Genomic DNA, 24,736 nt, shown 5'->3' with positions numbered 1-24,736 from the left:
ATCTGGCAGAGCTATGGGTGAGAACAGCCCAGAATGCATACCTGCCTATCCATGAAATGGTTGTGGCACTGGGACCTTCACAGCGCGAGGTTTCAAGAGTGAGCAAGACTGTCAACAGGTAAGGCATCAATGTTTACATTCTAATAGTAACAGTAATCTAAGTGGAAATATAACAAAAAAGAGGACGCTAATCTAACATGTGAATGCTTTATAACATTGTCATCCCATGTCCATTTGTTTTCAACTGCATTGGAGTTGAAGAAGAAATGAAAGTTGCTTAGCGTTGTGGTTACGAGTGCACTGGGAATGCGCCGACTATGCAAGCCCCCTCAACGCTAGTGAGGTGACTGGCTGCTATGTTACGATCTAAACTTAAATAACGGACAATCTAAGTGAAATGTTAACAAAAAGAGCACGCACAAAGAACAAGTGAACGTTTTAAAACATTGTCATCCCATGTCAATTTGTTTTTCGCGATGTATATCGCTTGATTTGATTGTGAATTTGAGAGCGATCAAACGGATGTTCTCTAGTTCCTATTTCCGGTTTCCTGCACAGCATGCTGGGAGACGGAGTTTTATATTGTTGAAACATAGGAAAGTGTATGTGCAAACATAGGAACGTTTAAGGCATGGAAGTTCCTGGCAGTATTAAGAATGAGAAGCATAAAACATGCCTGTGAAACTGAAATAGTGAAACTTGAACCTCATTATTTTTTATGTTGCTAGTGTGTTTGCAGCACTAATATACATTTTTTTCATATTTATTTTTATGTTGATAATATATAGTTATATATATATATATAGTAACTATATTATTATAGTTGGTATTTATTTATTTTATATTTAATTCATATGTTGTTTTTTCAACAATAGTTGTTCAATTTTCAATAAATCGTGTGAAGTTTACAAGTGTTGTGGCTCCTCTTACTAGTATGTTTGTTTGCATGCCAATTAAGAATAATACGATAGCATATCGGCCCTAAAAATCAGCAGGTCACATCGGCCATCGGCTGACTCTGACTGCTAAATATCGGTATCGGCATCGGCCTTAGAAAAACCCATATCGGTCGGTCTCTAGCCTGGCTTGTGTCAATGAACAAGACAATCTCATGTGGATGTGTCAAAGGCTGCCAGAAGAACTGTTCCTGTGCAAAGAAGGGAGTTCCATGCTACATAGGGTGCCGTTGCCAGGGACTGGCAACCAGATGCAACAGATTAAACACTGCCACATTGGAGTTCAGTGACAGCAGCAGTGAAGCAGAGAGCTAGATACTAATACTAAAACCTGTTGTAATTTGGACATGTATATGTCAGCGTACTTTTTATTTATTTATTTATTTTAATCACAATCCTATTTTCTAGTTCTGGCCAAGAAGGTTATTTTATGTTCAATTTCTGAAAATTTAAATGAAAATAAATGTTTTGCTGCCAAGAATTTTGTTTCTTTCATTATCAAAATAGGATATTTTTCATAAACACTGAGGCATTGATTTGCACAAATGATACAAGAAGAAATTAAGAAACAGCACTGAACCCCATTTGGTAGAACACTGACTGGAAATTCAGTTTCAGTACAATTCTTGATTTGGGATATAGAGAAGACTTTTGGCAACAGCAAGTGCAATCTTTGAGATAGAAAGGCTATCTTGGAAAAATATTCACTTTCATGAGAATTTGTCAGACAAACAGTACTTTTTTTTGTCTTTTTTGGGATGTTGAGGGTGATATCTTAAAATGGAGTGGCAGCAAGCCCCAGAATCTTTTTTTCCTGCTTCCCCCTATGTGTCAGGATACTCTCTGCCAAATTTTATAGGTGTGTGACTATTTATGCCATTGTAGTGCCTATATATATGCATTTACATAATTCCGCCAGGAACATGTCCCAAAAAGAGGGTCTTTGGCCCCCTGTAGCTTTCCAGCAGCTAGTTGACCGGGTTGTCCACCCAGGTTGTGATCCTTGAAGGTCCTAGATGTCATTTCTGGTGTCAAACCTTTTACAACGCTCCGTGTCTGTTTTCCCAAACACTGGGGTTTTGCTCCCTGGGTATTATGCCTTTTTTTAAAAATTAAAAATGTTTTCCTTGATAATAAAGGGTGTGGGAAGTACACAATGAGCTCAGGAACACACCAGAAGTGGTTTGGTTTTGATATCTATAAAAACAAGAGAGCTATTACAAAATAAAAGCCATAATTAGGCCTATGACTGAATCATATGCAATGATTACTTATGCCTTTTTTTAAATAAAAATTAAAAGGTTTTCCTTGATAATAAAGGGTGTGGGAAGTACACAATGAGTCCACGAACACATCAGAAGTGGTTTGGTGTTCATTGGTTGAATATCCAGTGAGTTATTTAAAAAAAAACGGCGTTGCACTTTTGCAATGGTCCCTAAGCGCTCTGGCTGCCGTCGTTCACTTAGAAGTATATTCGGCGCGGTTACTCTGATCATTCGCCAGACTTGCTTACTTCGGTGAGTTGATAAAGCCTGTGGTATGTTAGTCTTAGTTTTCTGTACAAATTAATACCATCCTTATGCTAATTGGTGCTGTTTTCGTGACGCTATTACAATTACACCTCCGGAAAATAGGCGAATGTCGAATATAAAACCAACTTCACCCCGCTCCTTGAGCGTCAGTTGACTACAGTTGAAAATATTCTTGTTTTGTGTTTAACCCTCATACCTGATTTAAAACACAACTAAATTTCTGAAAAGGGACATTTTTGTCCCCTTTTAAAACGACCTAAAAACATCATATGTTAATATTTTTTTCCACTTTTTTTTCGTAGATCTTTTATTCCACTTCAGTTCTGATCATAACTACCAAGTTTTCAATTATTTTCAAAAATTTAACCCTTTAAATACTGGTTTATATGACGTAAACGCCAATTTCTGTAAAAAAAAAACTCACAAAAACTGCTATATTTTCAATATATAGAATGCAAAGTGGAATTGTTGAGGGGGGATAATTATGGTCTGGGATAAGTCAATGATCAGCAACAACATTGATTTTTAGGGATTTTTTTTAAATTTTTTTGCTATGGCTGATTTTTAAAAAAACTCCTTAATTTCTGAAAAGGGACATTTTTGTCCCCTTTTAAAACGACCTAAAAACATCATATATCAATATTTTTTTCCACTTTTTTTCATAAATCTTTTATTCCACTTCAGTTCTGATCATAACTACCAAGTTTTCAATTATTTTCAAAAAAATTAACCCTTTAGATGCCAATTTGAACTTTTTAGCCCAAATTTGAAGCCTTTTGGTGCCAGTATTTTCAAAATATGGAATGCAGAGTGGAATTATTGAGTAGGGATAATTAGGGTCTGGGATATGTCAATGATTAGCAACAACATTGATTTTTAGGGATTTTTAATTTTTTTGTTATGCCTGATTTTAAAAAAAATCCTTAATTTCTGAAAAGGGACATTTTTGTCCCCTTCTAAAATGATCCCCAAAATACCAAATGTTAATATTTTTTTCCACTTTTTTTCCCCAGAAATCTTTTCTTCCACTTCAGTTCTGATCATAGGCTACAAGTTTTCAATTATTTTCAAAAAATTAACCCTTTAAATACCAGTGTATATGAGGTAAACACCAATTTCTGTTAAAAAACGCACACAGAAACTGCTGTATTTTCAATATATGCAATGCAAAGTGAAATATTCTATGGGGGATTATTAGGTCTGGGATATGTCATTGATGAGCTACAACATCAGTTTTATCAGCTTTTTAGTTTTTCTGCAATGGCAGATTACAGAAACGGCTCCCATAGACATCCATTATAATGAATACAGCATTAGACTATTGATTGATGAGTATCACTGTCTACAGTGTGAAATTAGAGGAGAAAGTTCACCCCAAGTGGACAAAAATGTCCCCTATCAGGGATTAGGGTTAAACAACGTCTCACTTCTGAGTTATTGATCCCGGAAGTCCGAATCTGCCAATTTCTTTCCAACTTTACCGAACTCCATTTTATATTTGGCTATCTGGCCGGCTTATTGAAATCTGTTGCTGGGACGTTTAACGGTTAATGGTTGGCGGAGCATTAGCGTTAGCGGGACGTGCTAACTGTGAATAGCAGCCAGGTTATTTGAACTTTTTACTCTCTGCTGCATGTTCTGACTGCCCGTGTCCAGGAGCAGGAACCAAACCAACGACACAGAACACTTTGAAGACATTTCTGCTAACATCTGACCGTTAAATTAATTATTTTTCTGGACTCACCTGCTTGTAGCTTTCTGTTGCTCTGTGCATAGATATGGCTAGAATGGCAAGATGTCTCGTCCGCATTGCTGGGCAACGGAGTAGTCGAACGTCCGAAGATGGCCGCCATCTTACCACAGGCATCTCTCTCGCCGACAACATTGTGGCAGAGGTTTAGGCTCAGAGCTCCAGATTGCCACTAAATGGTCGCATTTTTGTCCCTAACATTTGAGACAGTGTCAGTACATTTTTCATCTGCTAGTGCATTTGCTACCAGTACATTTTCAGATTTAATTTAATGGCATCTTATTGTTGTGAGAATTTATGCACATTCTATCACTTTTATCATCATGACATCATTTTAACAAATCTATAACCTATTGTAGTTATGAAACTTATGATTGTCAATCTATTATATATCTTAGTCTACCTAATCAGTTGACTATAATCCGTTTTACTATCAAAACATGCTTGCTAGCTAGCTAGCTATGTATCTAAAACAGGACAAAATACGATTCTTGTACAGCTGTATTGGAAAAATGAATTATGTTTGAAATATTTTTATTGTGAATCAAACAGTGTATCAACAGTACATCTATCCTTGATTTATACAATGCTTTGTTAATTTGTGACCTGAATAACAAATGTTTACAAGTGAAAAACAATAGACGGGAGAAAAAAAATCGAAAGATATACAAAATAATAGATGAATAAAATAAAATAAAGAAATGGAAAACTGAATGAATTGATATTTATTTATGTTGTAAAGGTCAAACATGGAGAAGAAGAGCCACGAGTGCAGTGTGTGCAACAGGACTTTCACTGAGAAGTCTAACCTGACTATAGGCACAAGAAGCTTCATGCTCCAAAGCAGTGTTTCCCAACCCTGGTCCTCAAGGCACACTGCCCTGCATGTTTCCCATGTTTCCCTGCTCCAGCACACCCGATTCAAATAATTGGGTCAGGTCTGAAAGCTCTCCAGAAGGCTGAGTACGACCCATTCATTTGAATCAGGTGTGCTGGAGAAGGGAAACATGGAAAACATGCAGGGCAGTGTGCCTTGAAGACCAGGGTTGGGAACCACTGCTCCAAAGGAGAATGAGTGTGATGTGTGTGGTAGAAGCTTCACCTTCAGCCATCAGCTGAACTCCTGCCTGAAGCAGCACCTGTATCCACACATTCCTCTGTATAGGCAGGGAGAGGCCAAGCTGCTGTGTTCAGACGCAGCTAAGACTGTGACAGAGGCCCCCAGCAGAGCAGCAGACCCTGGACTGCAGAGGCTGCTGCCAAGAAATCTGGAGGGGAAATGTGACTGGAGAAATCCTCTGCATTGATGGTACAAAAAAGGTTTGTATAAAATATCCCTTTGATCTGGATTCTGAGTGTTGAGTGAGAATACTTTGTAATCCACAGACATGTTGTAGGAAAGACTGTAATATGAAATAATATGAATGTAATATGAATGTTCTGCTTTTTAGGTCCCTAAGAAGATATATGGTGATGGCCCGGGCACCACGCAGCCTGTCACCAGTGTTCTGAACGAACGGGGACAGTTCTTGACGACGGTGGTGGTGGCAGCTGAGTCTGAGGGGTGCTGCAGGCGTACGGCGAGCGGTCTGATTGCCCGCTTCCAACGTGCAAACGCTCCGTCACCAAAGGTCATATATGCAGACAACAACTGTTGTCGGTAAGTTTAAGAATAATTCCAAATAACTGATAATGAAATCAACAATTTAACTGACAGATGAAACCGTTAACATTAAATCACATCTTTTTACAAGGAACACATGCTGTATAAAATCTTGATATCATTTCAGTGACAGCGGTTCCTCCTTCCTGGAGACTCTGTTCAGACACTGGGTGCAGAAGGGTGCTGTGTGCCACTGGCAGCACCGCTGGGATCCAGCAGTGATCCAACAGAGCCATTCCAAGTATGGGGCGTCCATGAGTGCCTTGGCAGGTGCAGTGCTGGCCTACAACAAGGACGACATGGTGCTCTTAGTCCAGGCTGTCAGGAGTGGCAAAAAAGAGTTGTACGCCAGATGTTCAGACGAGGAAATGATGGCCTTCCAATAGAATAGAATGTGATATAATAATAATAATACTACATATAAGAATATTTTCTTGCACTATTGCACATTTGTTGGATGAGAATAAATGTAATTTTGTTTATATTGTGAGCAGAAAAACATCTGGTGCTTTATCTGACTCTGTGCAACATGTTACTGCCATTAATAAAATGAATTGTTTGTACACTTATTGACTGGTGTTTGCAAATCTCTGTTGCTGAAAAAAGATGTTACTGCAAGTTTTCACTTTCCCCCAATAGGCAGGATTTCAGAAAATGAGCTATACAACATTTGAAGGGGTATTCAAGGTTGTATGCTGTATGCCAGGCTCAAAAATGGGTTCGAAGCCTCCTAATTACCACAAGAACATAGGCATGAGCCTAATAACATAGGCAATGTACTACAGGTAAATAGGATAGAAAATTTAAGTATCAAATATCTACATGAAACCTCCCTGGCTTGTTCCTTACAAACAATATTTTTTATAGCAACAATCTTTAACCTGACTTTATCAACATTTTCAGATTTCTATATCTGAAATGTATGCAAATTAGCACATAATTAAAGATGTAACACCTAATTTGCATGGGAAAACATAACATTAACACAGTAATAACATAATCTCATCAGTCTACATCAACTCAAACTATGCAAATAATACAAACAACATTCAGCAGCCAAGTGGATTTCAATCATCCAGGCCTCATGCATGCATGACATCAAAGTAAATAAGAGTTCAGGCCAGTGAACACCAGGGGGCATCCTTCTTTTTGATCCTTTTTTGATCAATCCCAGGTTGAGCAATAGGGACTTGGGGGGGTCATGAGCCATTCCCAGGCGGTCTCCCATCCAAGTACTAACCAGGCCCGACTCTGCTTGGCTTCTGAGATCTGACGAGATCAGGCGTGCTCAGGGCGGTGGGGCCGTAAGCCAGCAAAGGAATCACAAACCAGCTTTTTATAGATTCTGAAACAGAATCTGTTATTGTATTCTGACTTCTAAAATAGAACGATACTGTTTAGAGAAGACGCAGTTTATGAGCATGTCGTGGGATTGAGCTTCTCTGGTTTCTCTATATGACAACGGACACAAAACTACACACAGGGAAAAGAGGCTTTTGACAGACACTAAGTTATCTGAGAGTCCCATTTTCAGCTGCAGAGAACAATCACATCAGGGAAGTCAATGTGCAGGCTCAACAGCAGCCTCTCAAGCCAGCTCTCTGGTAAAATAGTGGAATCTCTTCGCTCTACATTCTGCAGGGGGCATTGACCTACAATCAAATCACTTCAGAGGAAAATTTTTGGAACAAATTCTTTAGAAACTGAAGGTGACAAATCTACGATGATCATTGCAATCACACAGTCTTAAAGTGGAGCTTCTTCTTATGTTTCTATGCAGCTGAGCACTCACATCATGATGACTGACATGTGGAGAAATCCTGCTCTTCAGCACATTTTATTTCACATCCAATAAGGTTTAAAGTTCACATTGTTCAGCTTTGATGCTGCTTCCTGTCATCAAAACCTGGGCATCTGGGGTCCGTTTCACATAGCAGGTTCAACCAACTCTGAGTCTATTCCTGATCTCTGAGTTGATCTACTCTGAGATAGAAAACCCTGAGTTTTCGGTTCCAGAAACGCTGATTTGAGTGAGGTTAATCAACTCTGAGTAGGTTCACCACCACTTTAAAAAGCCAGCATCAATGGAGCCCCGATTCGACGAGTCACCATGGCAACAGGGAAGAGGCGGGCTACATATTTTACAAATATAGAATTGGAAATTTTAGTGCGCTCTTACGGCGAGTTTGAACACGTTTTTAAAAAGAAGTGCAACACCGCTGCAGCAGCAAAGGAGAGGGAGACGGCGTGGGAGAACATTGCTGCTCGCGTCAATGCGTAAGTTTAAATGTATTCCTTTGCAATCAATCGCAATAATATTATAGGGAAAACTGCTTGAATAGTAGCTTATTATTTGTTTCATTTAGGTGCAATCCCGCGGGGGAGAAGCGCACTTGGCAGCAGTTTAAGATGAAGTATAAAAATATTGTTCAAACAGGTGAGACCTCGGCATGGAGGTACCTCATTTTAATCATGTTTTACACTGTGAAATAAATATAAAGTGGCTATTTAACTGTGCAGTCGTTTTATCCCCAACATAGGCTAATGCTGTTTTCACACACATAATTGTCTTCTCATCTATACCATGTTCTGTTAAATAATTTAGCCTATTTAAACTAACATAGACTTCTACTCAGCCAACAGAAAGAAGGCAGATGCCCGTAAAACGGGTGGTGGGCCAGCACCTCCACCTCTAACGGAGGCAGAGGAGCTGGCCCTAAGCCAAAACTTTGGAAGGCCAGTGGCTGAGGGAATCCCTGGAGAAAGCTCATCCTCCGAGTCCACCCCCCAAGACAAAAATACCTTTATAAAATGTAATGGGCCTATAGATATATTTTTTAAACCTATTTATACAAATATTTATTTGTCTTTTTCTTTTGTCCCAACAGATTCGGATGGTGCTCTCCGCCTGGTGGAGCCCCCTGACGCCACAACAGATCTTGTAACTGTAAGTTAGCAATACTCCAATGATTTTACCATATAGTAGTTTAAGTATACTGAAAATTACCACTCATCTGGGAAGAACAGGATGAGGAAACTATGTCTGCTGCCTTTACTGAGGGGGATCCAGAAAGGTCTATTGAGGTAACATCTTCATTATACTGATAGTTCTCTTCCCATTCCCATTTCTTAACATTCTGGTGGAATATGACTTTTAACCTACACTGAAATATTAACACATTCTCATCATTTTATTATTTTTAACAGAGCATGGCTGGGCAGCAGCAGGAGGGTCCCTCAACTTCCACTGCACAAATTGACACAGTGAGATGGATGTTCAGTAAACACCAGAGATTCATTCTGTGGAATGCATGTGCAACTGTATAATTTAATGTCGTCCTTATGTATTTCCAGTTGCCGGTAAAAGAGCTTTACAAAATTCACCTGCTGAAAAACATACAAAAAGCTGATAAAGAAATGCTCTACTTAGACCGCCAGATGAGGAAGACAGATCTGGAAATTGAAATACTGGAGCACAAGTTAAAGGTGGGTGCATGGTCACAGGTGAATTATGTTAACTATTGGAACATTAACTGAACTAGCTCTTGTATTTGTAGGAAATAAAGAAGACCAAATGAAATTTGTATTTATATTTATATGTCTTTATTTGACTGCTGTGGTGGTGATGATGGTGATGATGATGATGGTGGTGATGATGGTGACTTAAACCCTAAAGTGATTATTGCATATGGTGTCTCTGACTGCTCTGCCATCCTGGTTAGCTGGCAGGTGGATGGGGTCATCATCTGCGTCTTCAATTTGTAGGACAGGGTGTTGCTCTCCTCTAATAGTGGCGATATTATGAAGAACAACACATGCCACAATTATATCACAGGCCCTCTCAGGGGTCACCCTGACGTGACGTAGGCACTGGAAACGGGCTTTCAACAGGCCTATGGTCATCTCCACCCGGGCTCTTGTCCTGCAGTGAGCCCGGTTGAAGTTTTGTTGGGGGCCTGGTTCAAGGTCAAGGTAAGGGGTCAGCAGCCTAGGTTGGCATGGTAACCCCTGTCACCCAGCAGAAGGCCATCAAACTCTCCTGTAATGCGTAGTGGATACATTGGAGTGTATTAAAGGAGGGAGACAAGTGAATTATATTGTGCAAATCTTTAGGCTGCTTACCATGTTGTAGTCTGTTGCTCAGGTTAGACTCGCGAAAAATTCTTGAGTCATGAACAGACCCAGGCCACTAGGCCTCCACATTCGAAATGATGTTTGCAGCATCACATATGATCTTGACAGTGCAGAGAATGAGATGTTGGAACTATGATGCAGTCTTTAACATCTTGAAACAGTAGTCAGTCTACATGTGCCTGCACATTTATGCTGTGAATGGACTTCCTGTTCACATAATCGGCTTCATTTTGTGAGGGAGCCTTGATGGGGATGTGTGTGCCATCTATGCACTCCCACTCCAATCACACTGGGAAATCCTAAAAGAAAGTAAAATTACTAATCCCAGTCTGAGGTTGCAGCACAATGTCATTAACAGAATACAATTTAACAGATCTCTACATCATTCACCTGCAATCCTGTGGAACTCCTCCTTGATGGCTCTGACAGGTTTATGTCCAGGGAAAACCACAAACATGGGTAAAAGCCGTTTCAGGGTGAGGCACACTTTTCTGACCGCCCTGCATACAGTTGCCTTGCTCAAGTGTTCTGCATCTCCGACATTGTACAAAAAACTTCCATTGGCAAAGAAACGAAGTGCAACACACAATATCTGCTGAGATGTAAGAGCATGACTGCGGTTGGTAATGTTGCCAATGTAAGGACGGATTATGTTATGTATGTAAATGATGGACTCTGACGTGAAACGATACCGATCAAAAAGAAAATTGTCTGGAAATGCTAAAACATCAATGCGTGGTCAGATAACCATCTCCCGACAAATATTCAATTCTCTGCGCAATAATGCTGCACCTTCATCCACGGGATCGTTGATAAACGGACATGCCATGTTCGTGGAAAAAGTCGCCTCTAACTGTAAGCTATATTATAAATTTTATATATCATAAATTTTCTATATTATAAATCGACTTCTAGAACTAGAAGACATAGGCTACGCTAAAACTCGCTCTGCTGACTGAATGAATGAGGAAATCAAACGGCGTGTGTGGCTGAAAGAGGGCGGAGACAGAAAGAAACCCGAGGTTTCTTGAATAAAACCTGGTCCCGACCAGGTTACATTCAGAGAGTCTGTTACTCCGGTAAATTACCGTGAAGTTAAGTTACCTCTTTGTGAAACAGGCTAGAGTTACCCCTCTTTCTCGGGGTTGAGTTACCTCCCTTTGTGAAACGGAAAACTCAGGGTTTCCCTCATTTCAGGGTTAACCTACTCAGAGTTTTCACTAAACCTGCTACGTGAAACGGACCTCTGGTGTGCAATTAAATGCAGTCAACACACACGAGTCCATTCTTCCAGATATACCCAAAACACTAGTGATATAAAGATTTAGACTTCAGACACCCAAATCATGCACATTAAAACAAGGCAAACAGGGCAGTTGAGGAATCTATGGAATAAATTGAAGCTTATTTTAAAAAAAAAAAAAAAGGCTAGAAATTTGAAAGCAAAATGAGGAGCTGGGTACTGGGAGAGCACCATTAGTTCTACCAATACTTTGCTCAGTGAGTTAGACCAGAACAGCAAATGAAAGATTTCACGTTTACTCAGTAAACCATGTACACTTCCAACTGTACAAGGACTTGATAAAGCTTACCAGGATACCAACAAGAAAATTTGACTTCCCATTTAGAAGTTGTAAATTCAGAGGATGCAACATCAATAGGCATGTTCTGGCACAACTGCAGAACAGAGTGGAAATGCAACAAGTTGCCTATTAAAGCCCAATATATTCTTAAAGCCCAAAGAATATTCTAAATTTGAATAGGTTTTAAAAACAGACAGTCGGGGGTCAAAATTATTGCTTGAAGGTGGAAAAACACTGCTTTGGCGAGTCAGCGCACTGCATGACGGGGTCTGGCACAGCGTCACTGCTGAAAGTCGACTTACGTGAAGATGGCAGAAAGTTCAGAACCCAACTTGACCGCAGGCTCAAAGAAAGTGATTTTAACCCCCAAAAATATATATCTTTTTATAAATATATAAAGCCCCGTCTGGAAATACTTCAGATTTGTCGGTTGATGGAAAACAATTGTGGAGCCTCAAGACAAACTTGTATACAAGCTACAGTTAGCTTTTCATTCAACCAGCAACATGGTTAATTCTTTAAGATGTTCACCCAAATGGACTTGGCATAACATGAAACAAATTGTTAAATGTTTAAACTACCTATACAAGTAGTTAAGTTGGTTTGTCCCGTTATTGATGTAAAGCTGCCGTTGCCTGACAGTTTGAAAGCCCCCAGATGCACATCATTGACATGTGCTAATACAGATGTCTGAATACATTGTTTTAGAAGGAATATTCCATTTTTATTTAAAATCCTGTTAAAATATATATGAGAAATATACTGTGTGTCCTCAGGATGAATGATATTGCAGTGTTTTTGTTGTAACACTAGAGGGCGCAAGAGCACACAATGATTAATGTGTATCAATTTGACATTGTATTTTTGGCACTATGGACTTACCGTAGTTGGACATTTTTAAATGTGCGTTTGTCGTGTGCATCTCAGTGTACGTTCGGCTCAACTGGCAGATGTCCATGTTTTATGGTTCGGTGAAATAAATGGGATAAAATGCAAAGAAGTCGTCAGCTCCTTCCCTGCGAATCGTCAGCAGCAACACTCTGATGATAAACTCAACAGGTTATGGGCCCAGGAGTCGTTCGGAAGAGAAGCTAGTCGACGAAAGTCAAGAAAGTTGCAACGGATCGCGTGTTGAGAAAACTTTCAACCTGAGGACATAGCAGCTTTTAACCTGAGGACACAGCAGCTTTCAACCTGAGGAGACGGGTAAGCTAACATGGCGGAGCAACGAAGGACAAGTAGCAGCAGGCTACATCGACTGCTATTCGACGGAGACGAGACAAAGTATGAAGTATGGGAAACTAAATTATTGGGACATTTTCATTTAATAGGGCTGAAAAACACTGTGTTAAATAAGCCACGAACAGCAGATGAAAAAGAAGAAGATCCTGAGAAGAACGCGGACGCGTATGCAGAGTTGATCTTACTGCTAGATGACAAAAGTCTGTCTCTGGTAATGAGAGATGCGCAAAATGATGGCAGAAAAGCGTTAGGTATTTTAAGACAGTATTATGCGGGGACGGGAAAGCCTCGTATAATTAATTTGTACACCACGCTGACCTCACTACAGAAGTCCAATGATGAAAATGTGATGGACTATATAATTAGAGCAGAGACTGCCATAACTGCCCTGAGAAACGCAGGAGAAACGTTGGGGGACGGTCTGCTAGTGGCTATGGTGTTGAAGGGATTGCCAGAGAGCTTTAAGCCATTCGCAATTCATGTAGCGCACACGTATGAACATATCACGTTTGCTGACTTCAAGACCAAACTGCGGAGTTTTGAAGAGACCGAGAACATCAGAACAACTGAGTCCAACGACAGAGTGATGAAAACTGAGGGGAGAACCGGGCGGCGACCTCCAAAGGCTAGCGCACGAGGACCGACGAGAGACGACAGCGAGATAGTGTGCTTCAAGTGCGGGACCAAAGGGCACCGAGCGAGAGCGTGTAGACAGAAGACATGGTGCAGTGTTTGCAGAAGTGACACACACAGGGACGCAACATGCAGGCGAAAGGACAAAGACAGAGACAAAAGGGACGGTGTGAACAAAGTTTCGGAGAATGCTGAGGTCGAGGAGGACTACGCGTTCAAGATGGCGGACGGACGGGCCAGTGTCCAGCGGCAGCCGTCGCGCAATGTGCAGGAGAGGGGCCTGACGGTGGACACCGGAGCCACATCCCACGTCATCAACGACATCGCCTTGTTCACCAGTTTCGACAGCACCTTCAGGCCGGAGACCCACAGCGTCGAGTTAGCTGATGGCACCAGATGCAGCGGCGTCGCACAGCGGAGAGGCACTGTAGTGGTTACCCTCATCGACAGCAGTGGACGGCGGTGCAAAGCGAAACTGAGAGACGCTCTGTATGTACCATCGTATCCACAGAACATTTTCTCGGTGAAGGCACCAACCACGAATGGATCCACAGTCGTCTTCAAAGAAGACAAAGACGTCCTGATAACCAGAGACGGTACCAGTTTTGACATCCATGTGTATGGCAAGTTGTACTACCTGCACACTGAGGATGAGTCTAATGATGATAAGTGTAATGCAACCCATGACATCCAAGCATGGCATGAGATACTTGGCCACTGTAACTATGATGATGTGCTTAGGTTACATGATGTTGTTGATGGTATGCAGATCAAAGGAAAAATGAGTAGGCCTGAACAAGAGTGTGATGTGTGTATTCAGGGGAAGTTTACACAAACTAGAAATCGGAACCCCGATGCCAGAGCAAAGGCTCCCTTAGAGATGGTACACACAGACCTTGCAGGTCCAGTAGCCACAGAGTCACTAGATGGGCACAAGTATGTGCAATCTTTTACTGATGATTACTCCAATGCAATGTTTGTTTACTTTCTGAAGAAAAAGAGTGACGCAGTGCAGGCAACTGAGAAGTTTTTTGCAGATGTATCCCCTTACGGGAAAGTGAGGTGTATCAGATCCGATAATGGAACTGAGTTCACAGGTGGTGATTTCCAGACGCTACAAAGGAAAAACAAAATTAGGCATGAAACAACAGCTTCGTACTCCCCGCACCAAAATAGAACTGCAGAACGTGTGTGGCGTACTCTTTTCGAGATGGGGAGGTGCATGCTAGTCGAAAGCGAGGTACCAAAACTTCTATGGAATTATGCAGTACAAACGGCAGCAGTGGTACGCAACAGATGCTTCAATAAGCGCACAGGGCTGACTCCAACGAATGCAACGATTTGGGTCTGTTTGCTATACTTACAAACAGGAAAAGGGAAAACTTGACTCCAGATGCGAACAGGGGCGTTTTGTGGGGCACGACAAAAATAGCCCAGCGTATTTGGTGTATCACCCAGACACGAACAAAGTGCAAAAACACCGGCTGGTGAAGTTTGTGAACAAAATGGCTGCAGAAATACAAACACAGACAGATGAGCCAGATCTAAATGATGACAGTGTGGGGCACAGAATTAGGACTAGTGGGACGCAGGGGGTCAAAAGGAGTGCAGAAAAAAAAGCTCCAGAGCTAAATGAACCCGGTAAAAGTCCACGTCGTGATAGTAAAAGGGCAGCAAAGGAGTCTACTGAACAAAATGAAACAGAGAGTGTTACAAGCGTTGATCCTGAGAGTAGGCGGTATCCAACTAGAGAAAGGAAGGCACCGAATTACCTAGGCGCGTACGTAACCGAAGACAATGATAGTGACGGGATGAATGTCACAGTAGACTACTGCTGCAGAGCAGTTTGTGGCATTCCGCAGACCTATGGTGAAGCTATGCAGTCAGACAATTCAAAAGAGTGGAGAAAAGCAATGGATGAGGAAATCCAGTCTTTAAATTACAACAAAACCTTTACCCCGACAACACTACCCGTGGGCAAGAAACCAGTGGGGGGTAGGTGGGTGTACGCAATCAAGTCTGGTGTAGATGGGAATGACCAATACAAGGCTCGATTTGTCGCAAAGGGCTACAGCCAGAAAATGGGAATAGACTATGGGGAGACGTTTTCACCAACTGCAGATCTAACGAGTGTAAGAGTTGTGCTACAGAAGGCAGTGCAGGAAAATTTACTGGTCCACCAAATGGACGTGAAAACTGCGTTCTTACATGCCCCCATCGACTACGAAATTTACATAAATCCACCAGAGGGTTATCAAGAAAAAGAGGGTGTAGTCTATAAGCTGGAGAAATCACTTTATGGGCTCAAACAGTCTGGACGAAACTGGAATAGGGTTTTACACGATTGTCTAACTGAAAATGGATTCACACAAAACAAAGCTGACCACTGCGTATATTCTCAAGAGTCAAAAGAAGGGAAAGTGATCATAATTGTATGGGTCGATGACTTAATCATTGCTGCAAGCGATGAAGAAAAACTCAAAAAGGTAAAAGGGATGCTTGCAGAGCAATTCAAGATGAAGGATTTGGGGCAACTCAAATATTTTCTTGGTATTGATTTTGATTTTTCTGATGGGTGTATTAAGATGTCACAAGAGAAGTACACAAACAAAATTCTACAGCGTTTTAACATGTCAGAATGTAGAGTGAGAGAAACTCCTTGTGTGCAAAAGCTCGAATACAGTGATGATGCAGTTAAAATGACAGACATCAGGGTGTACAGAGAGGCCGTAGGCAGTCTGATATACCTGACGACCTGCACAAGGCCTGATCTGAGTTTTGTATAAGCAGGCTGTCACAGTACCTAGCTGAGCCTACAGAGGAGCAATGGGTCACTGTGAAGCATGTCCTGCGATACCTTGAAGGTACAGTAGACAAAGGTTTAACCTTTAGGAGAAACAGCACTGAAAATCTTGGTATACAAGCATACAGCGATGCAGACTGGGCAGCTGATAACAGTGATCGCCGCAGTACCACAGGATACTGTGTAAGCCTTAGTGAAAACAGTGCACTTATTTCATGGAAGACGAAGAAGCAACCTACTGTTGCACTTTCCACATGCAAAGCAAAGTATATGGCACTTGCTTCTACTGTTCAAGAGTGTCTTTACCTAGAGCAATTATTGGGGAATATGGATAGTTACAAATATACACAAACGATCATACATGAAGACAATCAGGGAACAATTGCTCTTGCCAGAAACCCTGTAAACAGAAAGCGTTGTAAACACATAGACATTAAGTATCACTTCATTAGATCTACTGTGAATGAGGGTAAGGTGAATCTGATGTATTGTTCTACTGATGAGATGGTCGCTGATTTGATGACGAAACCTGTCAGCAAGTTCAAATTGAGAAAGTTTGCAGATCTTCTTTTTGGTGATTAATATGTGTAAGCCAAGGGTACACATTTGTTCAATTTTGTTTGATGTTTTTCTGTTACCAACCTGAGTACAAGTGGGGGTGTTAAAATATATATGAGAAATATACTATGTGTCCTCAGGATGAATGATATTGCAGTGTTTTTGTTGTAACACTAGAGGGCGCAAGAGCGCACAATGATTAATGTGTATCAATTTGACATTGTATTTTTGGCACTATGGACTTACCGTAGTTGGACATTTTTAAATGTGCGTTTGTCGTGTGCATCTCAGTGTATGTTCGGCTCAACTGGCAGATGGCCATGTTTTATGGTTCGGTGAAATAAATGGGATAAAATGCAAAGAAGTCGTCAGCTCCTTCCCTGCGAATCGTCAGCAGCAACACTCTGATGATAAACTCAACAAATCCGTAGTATATGGATACCCAGAGACAAAAATAGAAATCATGTTCATTATCCACTGGCTCGCCATTACTTTAGCATTCCATCTGCAGGGTTTGGGGGAAAAACCCAGACAACATCATATGACAAGACTGCCGAAGACAGCACTGGCTGTGGCTTAACTGCAGAAGAATATTTGAGGGGTATCCAGCCAAGTATTTCAAGCACAATGTTTGTTTGGAAAGCCTTCAGGTTGGCTACCGTGCACTCTGCAATCTATAGAAGGGGTTGTGTCTGGCTGCCATGTACAGGTGTAGAGAAATGGCTGTAAAGGATGCTGTAGCCAATTGAGCAAAGGGTGCAACCATTTAACACTTCCATAGCAATTCCTCTCAAGATGCAGAGCTTTGAGAAGCCATGTTTGAAACCAAAAGCAGAACGTCCGAGTCAAATATGACAGGTGATGCCTGCCATTGCCTTGAACCCAGATGGTGTTCACAGGCCATTGTTTCCATTAGTCATTCTGAAGCGAGATCATTTGACAAGATTTTATTCAAAGACTAAAAAGAATCTTGTGCCGTTGGATTCAGCTTTCCTATCTGAAACAGAACCAGATTAGTTCAAGCATTGAGATAAAGACATTTGCAGGTACCACTCCCAACATACCCTCTGCACATCATGTTCAGCTCTAGCGGGCACTTGGGAAGAACTTTCTGCTGCCCAGAACCATGGCTGTCAGTAATATGCTCCTTCAAGTAGTGGACATTCTGAAAATAGTCTTTGCCCTTCTCATGCTGCTGGCTGAAGGTGCTGTAGGTTCCAGAGGGGTACGAGCCATACAAAAGCCTGTAGTCAAAGTTAGGAGATCCACCCACACCAAAGCGTGGCACCAGTACGGTTGTGGATCCCGGTCCAGACCCTTGGCGATCATCCGGGTAGCCGAATTCCTCCGTCTGCTGCTGGTAATTCCCGAGTTCAGCTTCCTTGGTGACACTGGAGGTCTCCCCTGACTGGAGGACAGGGCCAGGTGGTGACAGAGGGGCTGCAGGGAGAACGTCAGTGAGGCTGAGGGCTTGGGCTGACGCATCCCCAAAGACTGAGGGAGCAATAGCCCACTGGGTTTCTGTGTGGAGACATTTCACAATTAGTCCTTTTCACAGCAGAAGTTCTGATAGCACAGAGTCTTAACATCACAGTTTCCTAGGACGTAGAGTTAAAAGCTCAACCCCCCTCTCCAGAGATTTTGAGCAGGCCAAATGAAAAGTACAGGTGCAATGCTCAGGTTCTCTTTGGTGCCTCAGTAAGGCTGCTTAAAGTGAAGGGCCTTTCCTCCAAGCAGAAGGGATCCATTATTACACCACTGAGCATCAATTTGTGTTTTGATACATATATTCTGAATTTTTTATAATTCAAACACACCAGGTTTCAGAATAGAGTTCGGCAAAATTTGCTAGTGACTACATGAAAACGCACAGACACCTTTAGGGTTCCAAACATTTTGGGCCATCTACACTCCAAGCAGAAGATTTACCTTGTGGTCCAGATTGGGCAGGTCCAGGTTGCAGAGCGCCGGCGTCAGATCCTACGTCAACAGGCACATAAGTGACAGTAGAGTATCCTGTTGCAGGCAGGCCAGAGCTCAAGCTGCTCAATGCTGGACCCGTCTGAACAGCCTGTGGGACACCAGAAGCTTGCACAGCCATTTGCACGGGCACAACGGAGCCAGAGCTGCTGATTCTTGGGTCTGGCTGAAAAGCACCTTGGACAAAACCGGGAGCTTGGACAAAACCGGGAGTTTGGACAACCATTTGCGTTGGCACAAATGAGCCATAGCCGCTGAGTCTTGGGTCTGCCTTAACAGGTTGACTTTGACCAGAGACCAGCAGAGGTGTCGCCATATAAACGTCACCCTCCTGTCTGTGCTAAAGGCACTTAGTCACTGCCAAATATTTTACTGTCGTAAAATAGCTCTACCCAAATTGTCGTAATTCTCAGATTTTCTATTTCAGTTAAACGTAGAAGCTGGAAATAACATCCTAGATGTTGAGTTTTCACACCGACCCACTCACACATTTAACAAGTTAACTGAGGCCTGTAGAGTCTGAGATGTAGCTCTTATTGGTCCTTTAAAGGAGACATGTTTTGCCCTTTTTGGTACAATTTCCCGAGGTCTTACTGAAATGTATGAGACAGGTCAGGAGCTCCTGGTCTTATTGGCCAAGTTTTTCCCCCAAACGTGTATTTTATTTCCTAAACATGATGCTTTTCAAACTTTAACCCAGTACTTTAAATGTTTTACACCTTTCGACCAAGTAGTTTTGGAAAAAAAGGTGAAAAACGAATGAAGGAAACAACGGTCTCACAGCAGTTCAAAGACTGGTGTCAAACACAAGTCCCGTGTTTAGGAGATGGTTGACTATCCTCTGCATCCTTTTTAATCTCCTGACTTGGTCAGTATTACTTGTTGATAATCCAGCGGTGCAGGATGATGTTTCCTGTTAGTTTTGGCAGAACTGGTGCTCAGCTGCTGGCACAGAGGAATAACTGGCCCAGCAAAGAGCCTCCAACAAATAACCAACCGGATGATCCAGAACTTCCTGCAGCTAAACAAAGATAAAACAGAGGTCATTGTCAGCTGTTAAAAATCTGAGCACAGCTTCAGGCTGTGATGTTAAAAATCACAAACCAAGCAGGAATCTGGGTGTTATTATGGACTCAGAGCTGAACTCAGCAGCCAGATCAGGTCAGTTAGGAAGTCAGCCGACTATCACCTGGAGAATATTTCCAGGATTAAAGAACTTCCTTCCCTGGTTACCTGTCAGATTTTATTACTCATTTTAAAAGCTTTGAATAGTTGGACGGTTGCCTCTGTCTATGATCTGTGAACTCCTTACTCCCCTGATTGCTGCTCACACGGCCCACTGTTTAACATAACTGACCTGTTCATTAGATGGAAAGGAATCCCTACATACTCCTAAAAATCACTTTATTTTGAGGCTTTTTCTTCAAATTAAAACCCCACTTTCATAATTACTCGGGACTCTTTGTAAAATGCAAATAAAGCCAGAAAGATATGATCTTAGAACTATTAAAAAGTTCTATCTAATTAGAAATACTGCAAGTTCGGTGCCATCTGTTGGTTTCCTTAGCTAGGAAATAGTTTTTGAATTGCTCTGTATGAATGAATTGGATTCATTCTGAATTGAATGAATTCCAATTGGCCTGAATTGGACTTTATTACTGAAGTGCCCTGAGACGACATTTGTTGTAATTATAATAATTTATTTTGGCAACATTTTTAAAAAAACTGACATTATTCTGTCTTGGAAAACACTGCTGGTGGAAAACATGATGCTGGCTGCTGAAAAACTGGCAGAAGTGGACCTTCCAACGTGACAGTGACAGGAAGAAATCAGCTGAAGTCGTCCAGAGATTAACAGAGAACACAAATCAACATTCTGGAATCCGGACTTCAGTTCCATGCAGAATCTGTGGTTGGAACCACAGACCAGAAGAGACAGAACAGAAGCCTTCACAAAGTTGTGATGTGTTATGGAATTATTGTCTTAACTCCCTATTAAGATTTTGCTTACCTTCCTATTACATCTGATGAGAAGTGAAATAGAGACTTTCAATGTTTGTGCCGGCCGGCCACGTGTTTATTTTCTTCTGCAAAAGAGGTCAGTCCTCACCAGTCAGCGTTCGTGGTGAGAAGAGACCCAGAACAAAGGAAATCAGAAGCATTTATACAGAAAGAGGAGGGTTTGGTTCTTTCAGGTGACACCTGAAAGAACACGCCGTGTGTATTCTCCAACTGTCTCCTTGCCACACCCCCTGGGGGAAAGTCTCGCACTTTGGGGAGATGCAGAATCCGGAGACAATGGTCATTTGAATGATTATTGTCAATGTGTTAATCAACAGACACATGGTCTGCAGACATTGGGTCTACAACAAGGTGTCTTTTAAAAGACAAGTGGTTAGCAGACATCAAATTTACCATCACAGATGTCATCACTATAATGACATCACTGTAGTGACATCACAATCGATGTCATCTCTGATCTTGTTTGACATCACAAAGTTTATACAGGCCAGACATTTTCACTGCTTTTTCACAGTTGGTCAGGAGTTTATCTGAAGAAACACGTCCAGTTTTTGAAGCATATTTGAAAGTCACAGCAAACGGTTTTCACATCGCCTAAAAAACACTAAATTACTGTCTTAAATAATCATTTTAACAAGCACTTAGAAACAACGCTTACTTACTATCTTAGAAAGCCATTTTGATTTTAAGTTCTTAAAACAACAAACAAAATGAGTCAAAACAAAAAATCATCTCCTCCACTTCAGTGGTGTGACATGGCAGACATTGATTTGCCCGAGGGTTTCTACACGTGTCCCATTACTTTTTGCAGTGAGGAAAGTTATGAGGAACCCACCAACTGTTGGAAAAAGAACAATCCCAATATGAATATCAGAGTAGAACTCATGCTGCGTGTACACCAAGAGCGACCTCCGCTACTGGAGAAGCTTCGCTTGAGAATTTGCTTTGGTAGCTTTGGTAGCTCGTGACGTCACATTTAGAATCTTCAATTTTTAAAGGCCCCGCGGCTGTGCAGCACCCCCGCGGAAGAAAAACATGAGGAAAGTGAGGGCAGGGACACGAATAAACGTGTTGTTATTTACAATTTGTTATACAAGATATACATCACGTTACAAATGATGTAAAACTACATTAGGTACACCTGAGAAGAGCAGGAAAAGCAGAGGCAGCTGTGAAAAAGAAACTAAATTCGAAATAAAATCCGAAATAAAACTTAATTGCAGTGAGAAAGGTATGCGTGGGGTTACTACACTATTGTATTGAAGCACTCGACACGCCAATTGCAACAGTCTCAGGATTAAACGACTATTGTTTGGATAGGAACTAAAGTTTACACGTCTGTTTCCGCGAACCCCGCGGATTGTCGGACCCCTACAATCTGTGGATTGTCATTGGTTTTCGCCGAAACGCGTCATAGCTCATTACCATAATGTTAACTTGAGTTTAATCGCTTGAATCCGCTCTGGTAGTGCAGTTCTCTTCGCCACTGGAGAATCCGCTCTGGTAGCCCAGGTAGCTCACCCTCCATAGAGAAATAATGATTTCCGGCACTCAGGTAGCGTAGGTCGCTCTTGGTGTACACGCAGCATTAGGAGGAGCAGCTGAAGCTTCTGCTTCTTCCATCATTACTTAGAGAGATGACACTGGAATGACACTGAGATGCTTTGGTATTCAGAGCTTTTATTGATTCTTTAAGGGTGGCAGCTTCATGACACTTTCTCCAGTCTGACCCTCACTTGGAACACAATCAGACATACTGGGACATGTGGGAAAGGATCACAGTGTTCATACTGTACATATCTGAGAACATCCACAGGAAGACACTTTATCATTTACACGTTGATTCTGTCTTTCAAAGTCAGATTCTTACTGGAATCCATGTTATACACTGTATGCTGACACGTAGAAATAATCCCAGTCTGCTTGTAAGCAGCTCTTAATAGAAACCAGCATGATTACACTGTTATTACTGTATTATGTTGATGCATGAAAGCAGCTGAATGATTGTGCTGTAAACACTGAGAACAAGCTGCAGATGTGGCTGTTGTGTTACTTTTGCTTCACAGTCAGTGTAGACAACATACAAAACAGCTTCAAAGATACTTCCAGGTGAGGCGTGAAGAAAGCAGCTGTGAGCACCGTAACATACAATAAATACATTATTACTGACCTGGACAGTGATGCATTCAGGTTCAGTTCCTGTTGTCCCATTTTTAATCACATATATATAAAGGATCCCTGCTTCTGTTTTCATTTACATCTCATACAGCATTCATACAACCCATGTTTGCCACCATTGCCTGGGCTCTATGAACATGTGTTGCATATTATTTACAGTTCAGATCAGAAAGCTGAAAAAGACAGAAAAACAGCACACGTGATGACTGCTGACTGAGAACAGAGCACCACTGCTTCTGACATCACAACAAGTGATGTCATCACTGATTATGACTTCACAGTTTTGCATGACATCACAGTGGAAACATGACATCACTGTAGTTTCTAAAAGCCTGAAAGACAAAGCGCCTGAAAAACAACACGTACTTAAAAAGTCATTTAGACAAACGCTAAAAAACAACAAGCAAAACGAGTCAAAGCAGAATATCCTCTCCTGCACTTCTGTGGGGTGACATAATAGATGAAGAGATTCTGGGAAATCTGCTGTTGTTAGAGGAGCAGTCAGAGGTCTCTGCTGCTGCTGGGACTCCTCACTCAGAGGATGTCCAGCTTGTGCAGAATCATCCCCAGGCCTCTGCAGCTCAACACGGCAAGAGGAAGTTTACAGATTCAGGAAGCTGTCCCACTCCCTCTGTGGGCAGCACTCAGAGGGAGTTTACAGATTCAGGAAGCTGTCCCACTCCCTCTGTGGGCAGCACTCAGAGGGAGTTTTGTTGTCGGCTCAGAGAGCTGGACTGGACTAAATACAGATCAGGTTTCTACACATACTTCTGCAGCTGTCACTGAGCCCTGATGTTGAAGATGATCGTCCTGTGGTGACCAGTTGTGGGTCAGACTAAAAACAGCGCACCTTGAACTAATACACATCATCCCTTTCTTCAGTAAAGCATAAAGTATGTGCTTTTATAAAGTCCTCTAAAAGTGGTCTAAAGTCTTTGCTAGGAAAATGGGAAAAAAGATGGAGCAGTTTATTGTAATACATGCAAGCATGAATGGAAATACAGCAAAGAAGATAATATATTTGTATAATTCCAACAAGACTGAATGTGGACGTTTGGTCTGAGCTCCTTTATTCTCCAACACAGCCTGAACCCTCTGAGACGAGCTTTCTGTCATTTCTTTAAGGAGTCTTCAGGAACAGTTCTCCATGCTTCTTGAAGGACATCCCAAAGCTATTCTTTGAACCTGGGTTCCAGAACCCCTCCACCAACACTGCCTTACTGTATACAGAAAATGAGCCTGTACTGGAAGTATAAGAACATTTATTCAAATGTGCACGAACCTCAACAGGTTCAACAGAGCTACAGGCTATCTCAGCAAATAAAAAGACCTGAGTTCAGCCATTTAGCTTTTCAATTCCTCCTTCTGTAGCTCATCAAACATAATCAAGTAAGCCTTTTACAAGAGGCAATATTACTAAAAAACACAGTATGCACAGTGTTACAACTTTCAACAGATCAACAGATACAAAATAATGAACAATATTTCAGTCCAGGAACTGAACATGTTTTAATCTCACTGTGGCACAGTAAATAAATACTTCTACAAGAGGGAATATTGCTAAATAAAAAGTCAAAATCTTAAATTAAGAGTTCCTTATATGGTCTCTGATAAGTTATTCCCCTGATTGAGTAGCCTTTTAAACTAGCCTACCCACATTTTACCCATTATCAATGCCTAATGTAGTTAAGTAAATAGGCTA

The 24,736-nt window shown here is 41.6% G+C and overlaps 1 long non-coding RNA gene across 1 annotated transcript; it reads left to right on the top strand.

Moving 5' to 3' along the window:
• Positions 1-5,291: 5,291 nt before the first annotated feature.
• Positions 5,292-6,113, top strand: LOC142366323 (uncharacterized). Its single transcript, XR_012766784.1, has 3 exons — positions 5,292-5,558; positions 5,690-5,898; positions 6,029-6,113. It is a non-coding gene; the product is annotated as an uncharacterized LOC142366323 (long non-coding RNA).
• Positions 6,114-24,736: the final 18,623 nt, after the last annotated feature.

Source organism: Odontesthes bonariensis, chromosome 17 (assembly GCF_027942865.1).
Source record: "Odontesthes bonariensis isolate fOdoBon6 chromosome 17, fOdoBon6.hap1, whole genome shotgun sequence".
Classification (NCBI taxonomy): Eukaryota; Metazoa; Chordata; class Actinopteri; order Atheriniformes; family Atherinopsidae; genus Odontesthes; species Odontesthes bonariensis.
Note: the sequence above shows the minus strand (reverse complement) of the source record. Positions and strands in the feature narration are given on the sequence as shown.